This window comes from Canis lupus, chromosome 5 (genome assembly GCF_048164855.1).
Source record: "Canis lupus baileyi chromosome 5, mCanLup2.hap1, whole genome shotgun sequence".
In the NCBI taxonomy this organism is placed as follows: Eukaryota; Metazoa; Chordata; class Mammalia; order Carnivora; family Canidae; genus Canis; species Canis lupus.
The window spans coordinates 47,864,931-47,881,095 of record NC_132842.1 but is presented as its reverse complement, the minus strand read 5'-3'; the positions used below and the strand labels follow the sequence as shown (position 1 = coordinate 47,881,095).

The 16,165-nt window shown below is 41.7% G+C and overlaps 1 protein-coding gene and 1 long non-coding RNA gene across 26 annotated transcripts in view; one reads left to right on the top strand and one right to left on the bottom strand.

Moving 5' to 3' along the window:
• Positions 1-16,165, top strand: part of PDE4D (phosphodiesterase 4D) — a 1,448,272-nt gene that overhangs the window by 76,879 nt on the left and 1,355,228 nt on the right. For 8 of the 25 annotated variants that reach the window (XM_072826550.1, XM_072826545.1, XM_072826547.1 and 5 more), the window contains exon 1: positions 6,906-7,373. The exons of 16 other annotated variants lie outside the window; for them this stretch is intronic. The gene's annotated coding sequence lies outside the window, so the exon portion shown is untranslated. Of the gene's footprint in view, positions 1-6,905; positions 7,374-10,319; positions 10,552-16,165 lie in introns of those variants that run through there. One more of the 25 variants, XM_072826553.1, reaches the window with a different exon arrangement.
• Positions 4,223-7,012, bottom strand: LOC140633660 (uncharacterized). The gene is made up of 4 exons (XR_012031235.1): positions 6,874-7,012; positions 5,747-5,847; positions 5,564-5,646; positions 4,223-4,431 (listed from the first exon to the last, which is right to left on the bottom strand). It is a non-coding gene; the product is annotated as an uncharacterized lncRNA (long non-coding RNA).

Here is a 16,165-nt window from a genome sequence, read left to right as displayed (position 1 = left end):
TGAGATTTGCTTTTATATCGTGCTAAAGTTTGTAGACTCAACCATTTAAAAACTCCTGTTTACCTGGGACCTGCTTTGTCCTCCAAAACAAATAACCCTGTATCCCGTGTCTGAGGCAGAAAAATGGAAGTGCCAATATTGTGAGTGTTTTTACTTTGGGAACTTCTGATCCATAGGTAGTTGTTCCAGATTCTTCCGTGTTATCTTGTCAGAGCTGTAGATACTATGGAATGAGGGGGGTGGTATTTGGGGCTCAAGAGGTCTCATCAGTGGCTAACAGATCTTTGGAAGGATGCACATTAGGCTCTCTCTCTCTTAATTTCTCTTTCCTTCTTTGTATGAAACCAGCCCCTGGCTTGTAACCACACTGCCATCCCCATGTGCTATATTCATTTAGCTAAAGGTCAAGTCCAAGTCGAGCATGTAAAGTTGGAATCAATTCTGATTATTAAGAGTTATAGGAAGCAAGTGATGAGCAGGAGCAACGTGCTGGGCTTTGTCTTAAGAGGTTTGCCGTGCATGTTTCTTGGTGAGCAATCTGTGAACACCCGGCTTTGCAAGCCTCAAAGATGCCAATAAGAATGCAGGTTTCTAGGATCCACTCTAGACCTACAGGATGAGCATCTTGTGGTGGGAGTCAGGGGTCCGCCAGTGCAAACATACACCTTCTATAATCCCGAGCACATGAAATTCGTGAGCCACTGAATTATTTTATAATGCACATGGGACTCAAGTGCAGTCTGCTCTTCTTCCAGTCTGCACCCTGATTTCTGTGCTTAAGTTCTTACGGCCAAAAAGAGAAATTTTTTTTTTCTGGACTGGGAGACATGGAGCAGCCTATGCCTCTTTTAGTTTCTGGTGATCACAAAGATGTCTCCGGAGCCAAACTCCTTTTGACACACTGATTATTTACCTCTATTTTGGGAAGGTTAAGTAAGTGAGAAGTCCTTTCTGAGTGGATGGTGGCCTGTGCTCTGGATATAGTGAGGGAAGGCTCAGAGACCTTAGAGGCAGGGCTGGCATGAGTGGCTGGGCAGATTGTGCAGTCTCCAATGCCAAGTGGTGGCATTGCATGGAGGAGTGAAAACTTGGCATTCCCCTTGGCCCAGATCGCTGCATGTAGGGCTGGCCACTCTTGAGAGGAGAAGGCATTGGATGTGCTCGTGGGGTTCCCAGGGCCCAGAAAGCCCTGTCTGCCTCCTACATGCCTTTACTGTCTTGCTCCAAGGGGCCCGAAATGTCCAATGGCGTTTCTTGGGTTCTCAGCTTTATTTCTAGAAAGCCCTTACTAAAACAGAGTGCCACTTGGAAGATAGAAGAAACATTTAACCATACTGGCACCAACTGTTTTACTCTGGCTGCTCTGAGGTTGGCACACAACACAATTTTTTTGATGGGAGCAGAGGAGGTCAGGTTCCTTTGTGGGCCACTTTGGTGGAGGGAGCCAGGGAGATTAGGCAAACGTTTCTTGGTGGGAAGGAGGGGATGGAGATGAAGTGGGAGAGGGCCTAGAGACAAACTGGACCTGCGTCATGATCCTGGAGGCTACCCTCCAGCACACCATTTGCTACGATTCTTTAGCCCCTCCCATCCTCCTTTTCTTTGTTGAATGTCTAGTGACTTGTCCCTTCGGTCACCAGCCTGAACTGCAGCAATGCCCCATGTGACAAGGCCTCAGAGCACAAGTGGGCCTAGGGAGAGACTTCATGTCTGACTCTGTAGCTAAATCAGCAGAGGGGGCAGGGGGAGGTGATCCCCCCACCTCTGATTCTGAGACCCCTGGACTTTATAGTCCTCTGCCAGGAACAAATAATTAGAATAATTGAGACTTAGCTCATTCAACTTCAGCTACTACACAAAGCTTTCACTTAACGCAGTCATTTCTAGCAACCACGGGAGCTTCTTTGAGTTTGTTTGTTTCTTTTGATTTATTTATTTGAGAGAGAGAGAGCACACACACAAGTGCAAGTGGGGGGGTGGGGACAAAGGGAGAGAATTTTAAGCAAACACCCTGTTGAACTCAGAGCCTGATGAGGGGGGCTCCATCTCACCACCCTGAGATCATGCCCCGGGCTGCAACTCAGAGTGGACACTCAGTTGACTGAGCCACCCAGGCACCCTCTCTGAGTTTATCAACTTGTTAGGAAGGACTGGAGATGATTCTCTAATGTCACCAAAGAAGTTGTGGGCCTATTAAGCCTCAGTACTTGATTTCATTTTGGATTTTGCATAAAGTGCCCCAAATTTCATTCTTAGAGCAATTTATGTTAAAATGAAAATGTTCCCCAGCTTCTCTACTGCTTCTTGGTCCTTTAGTGCTAATTCATGTGGTTAGTGGTACTGATCAATTAATATACTCAATAGGCAATAACCACCTCCCGTGGAGAGGAGATGGGTAGAAAGAGGCTCTCAGGAAAGGAGGTGGGGGTGTGAGGGGAAGGGCACGCAGATGGAGGGGTACAGTATGTGCTCCCTCTGGAACTGTAAGTGGTTAGATGTGGCTGGTGGTGGTGGTGGTGGTAGTATGGTTATATGGCAGTGAGAGGGGGTAAGGGGCAAGACCACTCATGCATGCATGAATGAATGAATCATTGAGTTTAAAGGTACACAGTCCTTCCCTAGGGTGACTCTTCCTCACCAAGTCAACTCTGTTTTTTTTTTTCCCCTCTGCACCTTCTTCACGAGCATGTTGAACTCACAGTTAATATCCTCCTGCTCTGAGAAATCTCCCATCGCAGGCAGGAAAGGAGATAATTAGCTTCAATGCTCTCTCATATTTAAGCTGAGAAGTCAGCATGAATCCTAGCCATGGTTCATGTAGTAGGATAATCAGCACAGCTGTTCGTGATAGGTAACTCTCTTTTTTCCTTCCTTCATATCTTTTTTGTTAAGGTACCATGACTGAAGATTAATGGCTTCCATTATATTTTTGCCTTCATGTGGGAATCTTTAAACTAGCCTGAACTTTGTACCAACTCTCCTATGAATCATGTCTGCTACAGTTACTCCTTTCTGTGTCATTTCTTAGGTTAGCGTCCTGGCGTGACAATCTGAAGGCAGGGCCAGGTTGAAAGGGTCAGGTGGTCACCAGGCAAAACACTGACAGTTGCAGCGACTGACATGGCCCCTTGAGTTGTTATCTCGCAGGCCTGAAGACAAAAATCTTATTTACAAATATTACCTGTAACGAGCTATGTGATGTTAGGAGATATATTTCAGCATATCTAGCTGTTGAGTAATCCACCCCACGTCGGCTATTGTGTACATTTATTGTAATGAACACTCACCGTGTAAGAGGCTTGGTTCTCAGCATGCATTGTCTGTTGAATCTTCATCCCAGCCCCAGGAGGTAGTGACTGTGTGTGGTACCATTTTACATCTGAGGAAACCGAGACATACACCTCGGTTAGGTAACTTGCCCAGGGTCCCAGTTAAGGGTCAGAACTGGTATTTGAAACCAAGCGGCCCGGCTCAGAGTCTGTGCTGTGACCCTCCATGTTAACAATACTCACACATAGCCTGAAACAAGGAGGTGATTTTAGTATCACATATTAGGAATGCACATTTTCCTCTTACTAAATGTAAGCAATTGCCATTCTTTTTGTATATGTCGTATCGTGTGGAGTTTGAGAAACTTCGACCATAGAAAAATTGACCCTTCTTTTGAGATATTGTTACCTAGAAGATGGATTTTGAGCATGTAGGAGTGCAAAGTTGTTGGCTTATGTTACTTTGAAGTGTAATATGTTTTTAGAATCTTGTCATGTATCTTATGTATATGTGCCCATACATTCGTGTTCTGAGAAGATGAATTTAAAAACCCCCAAAATGTAGGCTCCAGGGCATCTGAGTGGCTCAGTGGTTGAGCATCTGCCTTCGGCTCCAGTTGTGATCCTGGGGTTCTGGGATCGAGTCCTGCATCAGGCTCCCCGTGGGGAACCTGCTTCTTTCCCTCTGCCTATGTCTCTGCCTCTCTCTCTGTCTCTCATGAATAAATAAATAAAATCTTAAAAGAAGATGTAGGCTCCATCCTGTCTTTTAAAACAACAACAAAAGCCACTAACCAAAAATTCCCATGTGCCAAGAGCAAATTTGAATTTGAGATCTATGTGCCCAGATAAAGTGTTAATGTTGTTTGAACCAAGAACATGAACTTCATTCTGTGATAACCACAAACTTAGGTTTCTAGTACCCCTGCCCTTTTATTTAAATGTAAATCTTATTTTATTTTATTTTTAAATATAAATTTTATTTTTGGCTTTGTTAAAGTGGGACAAGCCTTTTGCAGCCACTTTTCTAAGCAACCATTTCCCTTTGAGTTGACATCCCAAGATGCGGGCCCTAAAGTGTCAGCGTGTGAAGTATCGGCAGTTGCCTATCAGCAAGCAAACTGGTCCCAAGATCTCAGGTAGCTTGAGGTGGAGTCCGACACTGTGAAAAGAACAGAGCTTTTTTTATCCACATGACCTGGAGTGGGTTAATACCCTGTCACTCTGAACTGGTTTGATATACTAACACGGTGGATCTGAGTGTTTCTTAGAGTTAGCTCATGAGTGACTCCTTTGGCCACATAAACCACGGGGCCAGACAAATTAGCTTATGGAAGTAGAAATGGTTCTTGGCCCAGGTTGAGGGATGCTTCTCAGTCAACCATAGCTGTTCTGATATTAGAGATTTGCTGACAGTTCTCGGGTCAGAAAAAGGTTTGCATTCCTGAGCTATTTTTTTCTTTTATCGGGATCATCTTAATTCTTGTCTCTGAGGCTGTGATCAAGGAAATGAGGAAGAACTGAATTCAGCTGTTTGGGGGACCCTTGTGTAACATGGACTTCTTAGACAGTGCCTGATGGCCTAGCCACCACTAATTGGAGATGATAACAGAAGATAGTGTCCCTAGCCAGAACCTACTGATAGGAACCCTGATGATTGAGAAGCATAGTTTGCATGCTTTGTTACAGCGTAAGAGTTTCTCTGCTATGTGATGTCTGCAGCTAGTAAGTATCTAAATCCCCCCAACGTTGCCAAGTAGAAGTGACGTGTTTTGGGCTACCACAGTTTATTAAAGGTTTGGGAGGGGATGGCAGTGCTGGTCTTGCAGAAAGCCTCATCATGAGTTTTTTTGGGGGGGCGAATATTACCTATTAACAGATAAACACCTTGAAGTTGAGTCAAACAGAATGCTTAGTGTTTGTAAGGGGCAGGGAGCTGGGGGGTCAGTCAGTAACTTAGGAATCTGTTGACACAGAGAATGTACAGAAGCTGTGAAAGCCTCCAGCTCAGGGACTTGCTGGGTGTTTGTTGGCCACTGTGTTGGGTGGTGAAGGGGGTGTGTTCAAAGTTGCTGGAGGTGAAGTCTCCCTATGGATGAATACGTGTGAAATGACGTAGGGGCCTCAGTTTATTTGTATTCCTGGCCTTATCTGTTGACAAATGGAGATCTGGATGTGGGGTTTGGAGGGGATTTTCATGGAAATTTATAAAGGGTGTTCTGTGTGGTGAGGATTCAGTGACCATATTAACTTAAGGGCCTGCTTGCCACGTTAGGCTAGGCAACCCATGTTACCTTGCAGTAAAGGGAACAACAGGTTCGGCAAATACACTTCCTGAGAAATTTCGGTTCTCCCCTAGTCATGGCAGGCAACAGTGCTGTCAAATAAACAAAGTTCAATTAAAAAAAAAAAAATTTGCACAGAGGAGAAATTTTCTTCCCTGGCTAGTCACAAATCGGAAAATTCAAAGACCAAACCTTGGGGGTGGGAATTGCCAATGGAAGACTTTTTCTGTTTTCTGTGTACTGGTATGCTTTCCTTCTTGGCATCAAATCTCACGTTGAATTCAGCCAATAACCTGCACCAAACAAAAAAGTGCATAAACATCTCTTCTGTTCCTGCTGTTTATATTTTTATCACTAAACAAAGTGAGTCTCCCTTCCCCACGTCTCCCTCTGGGAACACGTAAGGCTGACATGATTTGAATATTGTAAAGATTCTGTTGTCGCTTGGAGAGCCTAACGATTGAGTTTGTTTTTTAAAAGTGTGTTACAAAGCTTTAGTTGTTGTTGCTGATGGTATACTTGAAACACAATTTGCTGAAGACACGTGAGGTGCTGAAGATTCGGAAGCATTTGTCATTAGGTAAAATATGTCAAGTATCTCAGGGTGTGGTGTTTGGATTATGTGGAATGTCAATTCTTCCTCTTTTTTTTCTCCTTTTCTATTTTAGTCACTTCAGAAATGTTTCCCACAGATCCTTTGATGACTGCACCTGTAGAAGTTCAGTATAACAAGTAGTTGCTCTGATTAACACCTCAAAATGTAAGAGGTGCTAAGGAGAGCATCACCGAGGGAACAACAGGGCCCCCGGGAGGCCTGTCAGCTCTCTTCCATGCCATTCCTGGCCCCCTCAGTCCCACCGCCCTACATTCTGGTACATTCTCATGTGGCCTCAGTGCCAAGGGCCAGAGGAGCTGAGCAGTAACCTAGCTTCCCAATTTTCCTCTCTGAGCCTACTTATTTCCTCTGAGACATGAAAGGCATTTTATGGTGGTCAGGAAATGCCTGTCCTCTACTCCCTGCCTCAGCATCCTTTATTTTTGTTTGGGGGTGGGGGTGGGGGTGGTGAGAGCTGCCCGTGTGAAAAGGTAGCTCTAAAACTGTTCTGGAAAATGATCTCTCTCCCTCCACAAAAGAGCATTGTGGTTTCAAGTGCGTTTCAGGTACATGGAGCCTCCCCTATGCATGCTTAGCAGCAAATGATCATACAGGGAGTGGACAAAGGGGGAATGCAATGGAGCACCCCTTGTTGCCCAAGTGACTTCATGTATATAATTTTGACTCCGCATTCCTCCTCCTAAAAATCAAAAGGGGAAGTTACCTCAGGTTTTGCTGCCGTAGCTGTCCTTTAGATTTCTGGGCAGGGGGGGCGGGGGTGCAGCTTCGTCTTCTGAGGCAGGCACGGGTGGGATTGCCAAGCCAGACGAGAAAGCTCTCGCTCCAGATCCAGTCACGTTTTTCCGGGTCATCTGCCCTCCTTCCCTGTGACAGCGAAGCTGTGATTTTTCTCTGGCCTCTCAGGGCCAAGTGATTCCGGAGAAGCCGACGATTGTGTGGACTATCTCATCCTTGTTGCTCTAGCGCAGCCCTTTCAGCTTTCCAGAGCCAGTCAGACTTGTTATGAGGAGCTAAATGATTGGCTGGATCTGGGGCTCCGTTTCATAAATTATAGCCCCGTGTACAAGAAGCACGAGTCCTATAGTTGCCGTAGCCCAGAGGCCTGCCAGTTCCTGCGTTAACGCATATGTAGTCCTAACTGAGTTCTCACACGGCCTTGGATGTGTCTGTCCTAAATAGCTGGCATTGCATCTTCAAGACTGTGTGAGTAATCCTGACTCTCTCTCTCTCTCTCTCTTTTTTTTTTTAAAAAAAAAAAAAAAAAACACCTCAGTAAATTAATTACATGCCTTGAGAGGGAGAGTGATTGCAATTAGAAAATACTGACTTAACAGATGATTCATTTTCGAGGTGCTGTGCTCTATGTATCAAGTTCAGGGCAACGACTCTTGAAGCTTGCTTGGAAGGCCCGGCAGGGTTATTGGAGCTTGGTGCCACGGGGTCACGGGCAAGCTGCTGTTTCTGGGAGGCTGTTGAGTGCATTTGCCAGCCCTGTTGGCTTTATGGGGTCAGTGAGGTGATAAAGGTCCAACAGGAGCAGGTTAAGACAGGCTCCTGGTGTCAAAGCCCCGGCTGAGAGGAAACTGCTGGAGTCCTGCAAGTTGCAAGGTTTCCCGCCCCCACTTTGTCCAAAACCGCGAGGGAGCAGCCCCTTGGGGACCCAGCCCCTTGGGGACCCAGCAGTCCGAGCACAGAGGAAGGAGCAGTGTACCATTGTGGCTGTACGAGCTTGCTTCACTGTCCTCTGAAGCTGATTTAAGACTAATCTGTGGGTAACTAGAACATTTTTTACATGGACAGAAAAGCTCCTCAGTGGTGCTGTTTCTGTGGTGGAGAGGGGAATGAGAAATCACTGGCTTGTTTTTAAAAGCCTTAACACAAGTACATTAAATACACACAGACATAACCATAACAGAAGAAAGTATGTGGATTGGAATTTGTGGTTGAAGCAGATCAAGTTATCCCAGGGAAGCCTTTGTTAGGTTTGTATAATTGCAGGGGTGGGGGTGGGGGGGGGGGGTGGATGGGAGGTGGGGGATGGGTGGGTGGGGTAGCAGGGTTGGGGGGGGCAAGGGTGACTCTTGCTGACAAGGTTTAAGGTAAACCTGGAGCGGATTGAAATGAGAAACTAGAAAACATCAGCACTGTGTTACTTTTCATAGCACGCTCTGTAGTTAATACTGAGTTAATAATACTCGGTAGTTAACCCGGAGTTAGTGCTGAGTATAGACCGGTTGGTATAGGTAGTTTACTTTTTACTTTGAAATCATTACTGATTTTCCCAGCCTTTCCTTAAAAAGGGCTTTTGCCTATGAAGTTAGTACTTCGACATAATTTTTCTTCCTTTCCAATAGTTTTTATACTTTTTCTCAATATAGCGCAAAACTCGGTAATTGATCATTTGGGGTTTGTTTTCTAGTTTGTTTTTTTGACTAATTTTTCCCTCTTTAGACTTACAGATACAAATGTGGATATTTGTCATATGTATAAACCTCAAATTTGAACACTTTTTAAAAATCATGGATTCTTGTGGCAAAAAAAACCCTTAAAATTGCTGTAGTAATAACTTGCCAATTCCTATAAAAATATTATTTGTATGCTCAAGAGCAATTTATTTTTGGTTGTAGCTATTTAAATGACTGACATGGGTTAGCTGGTAAGGGAGGAATATTAGTTGTGTTTTTTGCAAAAATAATATGTTTAGACCATACTGGAGACACAGAATTTTGTTAAAAATATTTTCACCTGCTGCAATTTAAGCTCTGAGGTCACACCGGTGGGTGAGGCTCGTAGAAGGAAAGAAAAATTATCAACCTAGTTTCCTTTTTTGTATCAACCAAATGTATGTATGTAAAACAGTTTTAAGTAAAAGCAGTTCTAATATATTCTTTGAGAAAGACATTTACATTATGAAGACACAGTATGAGTTTCTTTATTGAGTTGGAATAGCAAGTTCATTTATTGAGTTTCCACAGCCATAGACACTAATACTAATAGTTGATTCGCTCGTTGTTCTAAATTCCTAGCCAACTGTATTAGTAGAAGAAAGTGATGCATCTATTAAAAGAATGTAATCTCATCCCTCAGGGTGGTTTGGGTCCCATCCAGACTACAAAGTAGTGGAGGTGGAAGCTGGTTTGTCTGACCTTCCAAACTGACGCCCCTTCTTGTGGTAGGGTCCCTCCCATCTTTCCTTGCCTTCATTCTTTATATTAACCTGCTCAGGCTCTTAAGATGAATCAAATAAAAATGGATGCTTAATTATCCATCTTGAATAAGCTACCTTTGCAGTTCAGAAGGTATTTAGAGCGCGTGTTGAGGGCTCAGGGAACTAGTGCTGTGTGTCTACTAGGAGAATTGACATCTTGCATTGGTACTTTCTGGAGGACTTCTCATCTCTTTGGCTCTTCCGGAGATGCCAGGCTCCCATCTCCCTCTTGGGAGAGGGTCAGATATTAAGAAAAGTGAGAGTAGAAGGTTGCCAGGTGCCCAGTGGACACAGGGCTGTGAACAAGGCGTTGAGAAAAAAGGACATATCCCCAGTACAACAGTAGCCTATCCTTGTCTTCACTCCTCTTAATTTTCTAAAGCCATTTTTGTCTGACCGTGGAAGTTCTTTTACAGATAAGGCTCTGTGAAACTTTGCATATCTGCCATAGACAGATGGATTTGACAAAAGATGTATCCAAAAAGGAATGCATTACGTTATGATTTGCAAAGTGTTCATGAATAAACACTGGCGCTTGGAAACTATTAACACTACCTACTAAAGCAATGACATAAATCCAAATTGAAACAAAATTTCTTGATTGAATTACATCCTCCAGCATCACGTTTGGTGAATTTTTGCTTTTGGAACAACTGAAAATTCTCGAAGACATTTTTTCCCCCAGTCGGTATATATAGGACTAATCTCATTGCTTAATTTTGCCCAAGAATTTAATGATTCCTCATTGGCATTTTCTGAAGAGTTGCAGTGCCACTTTGATTATATTTTAAAGGAAGCAGAGCAAAACAAATGCACCGCCGCCCCCCCCCCCCCCCGACCCAGCCCCCCTTGCATCAGACACACCACAAACAGTTAAATGCCTTAGATCTGCACAACACTCCTGGAGCTCAACTCTACCCATTGGTAGAGGAGGAGCCTTCCTTTAGAAGCAGTTATTTCCACTGATAAAATGTGTGCAGGTGATGTAATTTCCCATTGCATGGGTCACTAGCAAGAATGTGTCCCCCCAATTTCAAGAGAGGTCGAATGGCTTTGGTGAGATAATCTTGCAGTCGGTGAGCTCATGCTCAGGTCATTAAATTTTTCTAAGCCTCCATCTATATGTCTGTAAAATGAAAACGATGACGTACGTCCTGGTGTTTTACAGTAGTGGTGAGTATCAGCGGCACGATGAAAAAGTGTTTGTGGAAGAATGTTTTAGTTCTTCGTGTATTATCCTGTGTCATGCAGCCTGCTGGAGAAATACTTTTTAAAGCTGGGAAAGTCTTCACTGTTTAACCTTGAAATGTTACAAAGGCTGTGGGAGCCTCAGTCCTTATCTGTCAGCTGAGTCTTAAAAATACCAGAAGGGTTGCGGTGACAGGCAGACGTGGCATTGGATGCGAGAACATCTTCAGTAAACTTCTAAGCGACATAAGAATGTTGCTTAAGATACCGATTGTTGTCAGCGTATTAATAAAAGTATACATTACCAATTTTTTAAAAAAGGAAAACATCAGACAGATTTTCTTACTGATTTGTTTGATGACTTTTCTCTAAGCTGTGTCTGCTTGCCTCAGCCAGGATGGGTTTTCTCGTTGCTTGAGCTTGCGTGCTGATTTTCCTTCCACTAGATACAGCACTAAGCCAGGAGAGAGAAGCAAGCCTTCCCGCTGTACACTTAGAATTGCTAATGATGAAGTTCTAGGGGATGTAGTTTCCTCATAGGAAAAAGTGAGTTAGGAAATTCAGACTGACAGATAGTCTGGGACTTTTTATTCCTGCCTTGACTCGCTTTATTAAATTGAAGTAATGGAATGATCGTGTAGGTCTTAAAGTGTTGCTTATCCCGGGAATAAAATGAATGGTCAGAATGACTTTCTGAATGATTCTGAACAGTCAGATGGCAGTTTGAAACCCCAGATTTTTTTTTAAACAGTTCTACCTTGGAAGGTGATCTTGCTTTTTGGGGTGTTGGCCACAGCTGTGTCCTGCATGTCAGCTGCGTGAGCTCCCTGTTGAGGTGTGTTTGATTATTTCCTAGCTCTTAATATCACGAAGCCTGAAGCACCTCTATTACCTATAAAATCTTTTTCTTGCTTTCGAGGAGATTGAACAGAGAGCACAGTAAGTGAAACAAGTAGGAATGGAAGTGGGTCTTCTCCCACCCTTATCCCATGCTCCCTGCCCAGCATTCCACTAGAGAACTTCCTAGAAACGAAGGAATTTCATTGGTAGTGTACTTTGCAAACTGTTAGCTGGGATCATTGTCTTGACTTTCCTGTGCTTTTGGTGACTGGATAAGCATACGCTTTAATAATGTAAGTAATAATGAAAGAATGTTTTTTGACTTCTTTTATCCCCTCCCTGGCTTTGTTGGAATATAAGTGACGTGTGATACTGTACAACACGTTTATCTGATACACTTACAGGTGGCAAAATGATTGCTGCCCTTGTATTAACGTTTACATCATGTGACATTTTTTTTTTTTTTGTGGTTGAGAATAGTTAAGATTTATGCTCTTAGCAAATTTCAAGAATGTAATACAGTATCATTAACTATGATTGCTATGGTCTACTTTAGATCCCTGTAACTTATTCATGTTACAACTGGAAGTTTATACTCTTTGACCAATATCTTTCCTTTCCCTCCCACCCCTTGGCCCCTGGCAACCAGCATTCTACTGTATTTCTATGAGTTCAGCATTGGTGATTTGCACATGTAAGTGGGATCATACAGTATTTGATTTTTCCTGTCTGCCTCATTTGGCTTAGCAGAATGCCCTCAGGTTTCATCTGTGTTGTCACTACAGGCAAAATTTCCTTCTTTTTTTTTTTATGGATGAGTAATATTCCAGTATATATTTATATATCCCATTCTTTATCCATTCATCCACCCAGAATGTGTAGGTTGTTTCCGTGTCTTGGCTTGTATGAGTAATGCTGCTATGAACATGGGAGCACAATTATTTCTTCAACATCCTGCTGTTCTTTCTTTTGGGGGATATCCTCAGACGTGGAACTGCAGGATCATACGGTAGCTTTGTTTTTAACTTTTTTTGGGAACTCCATACTGTTTCTGGAGTTAGCTGCGTGAGCTCACTGTTACCAAATTAGCTGCACCAACTTGGTAAAATGGGTATTCTTGATGGGCACATTCCTCTCACTCGAGTGGTGTTCTCAGAGCTCTGCTTTCATTACCACCAGTTTCTTGTGCTGTGGCAGAGGGGTAGACTCACAAAGCATTGCCCACGTTGTTGTGGCCAGACTTTGGTCACACGGCATCACCTGGCTAGAGAGTGCAGTCCTATTTCTGTCCACAAAAAAATAGAAAGCTGGTTTGGTGATCAGCCAACTGATTTCTACCATACTTTTCTTCTTTTTTTCTTTCTTGTTTCCATTTTATCCCTTTTCTTCCCTTCCCTCTGTTTGCTTTCCTTTCTATTGTCTAATATGTTCACATAGAATCTAGCCCTTGTAGCCACTAACCAAAAGTTAAATTTAAAAAATATAATCTTTACCATCTAGAAGAAATTAGGAATATGACTAGTTTTGGATTCTTAATCTCTTATGTTCATGATTAAAACATAGTTTTATGAAAATTATGATTATAAATATTGTTGACTTAATTATTTAATTTTATAGTGAAAAAAGGGGCAATGGATGTTTTTCTTACATACCTAAAGCATCTTCTTCTGGGTCAAGTATTTGAATCCCTTACTTTGTAGTTTTAGAAAAGAGTGGGAAGAAGATGAAAAACTAACAACAAGGAGAAAGAGAAAATGCCTGATCAAAACTTTTCCATTCTTTCCAGTTCCTTGAGTATTTTATAAGTTGTACAGTAAATGTTAACTTGTTATTGAGCAAAAGGACTGTGAAGAGAGTGCATAGCTTTTGGAGACCTTTTGTTACATGGAGTTGAGCAAATGGTGGAACTAATATAGGCTTGGTTTGTAGAACTCTTTGTTTTCTAGAGGCTAAATGATTTCTCTCTACTCTGGAACTTCCAGAAATTAGCAAAAATATTTATGGCACAAATAAAAAACACAGATGCCCATTTAGTAACCAGAAATATTTTTCAGGTCATTGCTATTGAAAAAAACCTTTCCATAAACTTTGAATTTTCTTTTAATAGAACATCATAAGCTGATTTTAGTCCTTTACTCTGGATATATTAGGGTCAAATATTTTTGTTGGGTGATAAGCCAGTAGTAACCTCAGTTATTTTAACAACCCAATGACTTTCCTTCCATATAAAACAAATTTACAGTTTAGCTATTTGAGAAATAAAGATGACAAATAAAAACCTGTTTTAATCTTCACATCTTGACCTAAGAAATAGAAGGACTAAATTATTTCAGATCTTCATATTTATCTGATTGAACTAGGAGTCCTGAAAAAAGAATTTTTCCATAATTCCATTTACTTATTTATTGTTCTGTCTCATTCCAAAAACAACTTTAAATGCAACATTGAAAAAAAGAACAAAATCTCCTCAATCTAATATCCAAACACCCTTTTTATTTTGGCGGAAATGAACAAAAAGAATAGACACTTAAGAGTTTTTACTTCGAAAAAAAAAAAAGAGTTTTTACTTCGAGGCATTGAAAAACACTGACATATCTCAATCGTTGAATTCTGAAGATCAGTGCTTGGCTTGGCAGCACATATACTAAAACTGAATTCTGAAGATCATACTATATTTGGTAAAGATTTTACATGTATCTTATCATATTCCTGGTCTTTGAAATAAGGCACCCCATATGATTATAAAGTAATGGCTTGGCATAGTGTAGTAATTTAGAAGGAGCTAGTGTCTGGAGCCAGACGGCCTGGGTTCAGATCTTCTCTGGGACACTTTGTAGCTGTGTTACTTGTGTTGATCTGCCTGTACCTCAATTTCCTTATCTGAAAAATGGGGTAGTAATAGCACCTGCCTGGTTGGGTTGTTGTGTACATTAAGTACATTAATATACATAAAACAATTGGAATGATGCATGACTTGTAGTAAGTGCTTTATAAATGTTTGTCTTCCTTTTATTATTATCGGGGGGAATTGATTGTTTCATGAAATAAATATTCTAGATAACTGTTTATCCAGTTTTTAAACTTCTAATAGCCAATTTTGATGGGTCTTTCTAAAGGGATCCCATATGTCTCTGTGTTTCTTTGGTCTTAAAGTGATTAAGTGGAATTTTTTCCTTTGGCGATTCAGAGTCATCATTAGGATTCAGAATCATCATGATGACCATCAGAAATGAAACTTTGCCATAAGTAAGGGATACTGAGTCAAAGGATCTTGAAATGATTAAAATGATATTAAGGGTTTTAGGGAAAGTGTTTTGCCCCTAACCTAGCTAGTCCAGTCCGCTCTGCTGTTTCATTCCTCTCTTTCTGTTCCAGAGGCTTTTGGACTTCCCTCTATTAATTAGCCTTTGCTAGCACCACTGGTTTGAAATTTCTAGTTCTCTTTTGCTATAGATTATAAGCAAAAAATAGCCCGGTTTTTAAAAATTGTGTATGAGATGGGAGATGGGCTTTCACTTAGGGTGTTAGTTCTCCCTGGAGAGTAAATAAGGACATGAGTTCATTTTTTTCCTTTTGATTATGTTTTAGAGCAGCGATTGGTAAAGTACTGCCTGTGGGCCATATTAGATTTTTTAAAATAAAGTTTTATTGGAGCACAGCCACACTCTAGTTTATATATTGTCTTCTGCTTTTGCACCACAGGGGTAGAGTTTGGTAGTTGCCACGGTGACTCTATGGCCTCTGAAGGCTCAACTATTCACTACCTGACCTTTTACAGAAAAAAGGGTTGCTAAATCCTGTTCTAGAGCATTAAAGTTTTGGGGAGAGTATAAAATAAATGAGATGTTACTATGCTGTCTCTGTTAACCTGCATATTCAATTACCTGTAATACTGTTTCTCCTAAATATATTCTGGATAAACAAGAATGAACTGCAGTAGCCTATGTTGGATAAAAAAGAAACAACCCACAATAGCACATTTAGAGCATTAATAGGAGGTGAAAGTGTGATTGCCAGGCAAAGTTGTATGGGAATCTTCACTTTGTTCTTTATTTTTCTCCTGTTGTCAGTAAATAACGTGATGTAAAATTATGTAGCTTTCTGTTGTGGTCTATAGAATATTGTTGAAATGTTTCCAGGTAGTGGCTGCTTTTCTTGCACAATTGTCCAACGAAAATATAAATGCCTCATTGTCTTGTCTCCCACCTGTACTTATCTTTCCTTTACTCTTCATCTTACACACATAGCTCTGATCTTTATCTTTTCTGTAAGAAAATGTTTTGAATTTTCCTGCCTTGTATTATTCCAGATCATACTGCAGAGGAAAGGACTCTGAGCTTGGGTTTGAATTCTAATTTAGTCACTTTACAGAAGAGAAACCTCAGGAAATCACATTGCCGCCTCCAGTCTCAGTTTCCTTGCCTGTGAAAGGGAGATAAGAATCCATGCTCTGCTTACCACTTGCTATAGGCTGAATGTTTGGATCCTCCCCAAATCCATATGTTAAAATCCTGATGACCAATATGGTAGTATTAAGATTTGGGGCTTTTGCAGTAATTAGCTCTTGAAACAGAGCCCTAATGAATGGAGTTAATGCCCTCACAGAAGATACCCTAAAGAGCTCTCCAGATCCTGCTACCATTTGAGGATACAAAGAAAAGTCTGCATCCTGGAAGAAGGCCCTTGCCTGACCATTCTAGCATCCTGATCTCAGACTTCCAGCCTCCAGAACTGTGAGCAATACATTTCTGTTGTGTTT